Source organism: Brassica oleracea, chromosome C7 (assembly GCF_000695525.1).
Source record: "Brassica oleracea var. oleracea cultivar TO1000 chromosome C7, BOL, whole genome shotgun sequence".
Classification (NCBI taxonomy): domain Eukaryota; kingdom Viridiplantae; phylum Streptophyta; class Magnoliopsida; order Brassicales; family Brassicaceae; genus Brassica; species Brassica oleracea.
Window position 1 is genome coordinate 7,711,733 of NC_027754.1, and position 355 is coordinate 7,712,087.

The following is a 355-nucleotide window of genomic DNA, read 5'->3' on the forward strand; positions in this document are numbered from 1 at the left end:
AGCTCGCCGGCGAGCTGACCGGCGCGATGGTTGAGCTCGCCGGGCGAGTGCAACCACACGACAGTTCAGCTCGCCGGCGAGCTGACCGGCGTAATGGTTGAGCTCGCCAGCGAGCTGACCGGCGTAATGGTTGAGTTCGCCGGCGAGCTGTCCAACATGATGGTTGAGCTCGTCGGCGAGCTGACCCGCGTGATGGTTCAGCTTTCCGGCGAGTGGCTTTTGTGCGGGATTCGCTCGTTCGTTCACTTCCGATCTTTCTTTCAGTGAATGTTTTGTGAGAAATCCGTGAATAAGAAATAATCATAGCCGTTGATTTCGAAATAACCATTTTTGACCCCAACAGTTAGCCCCCCAG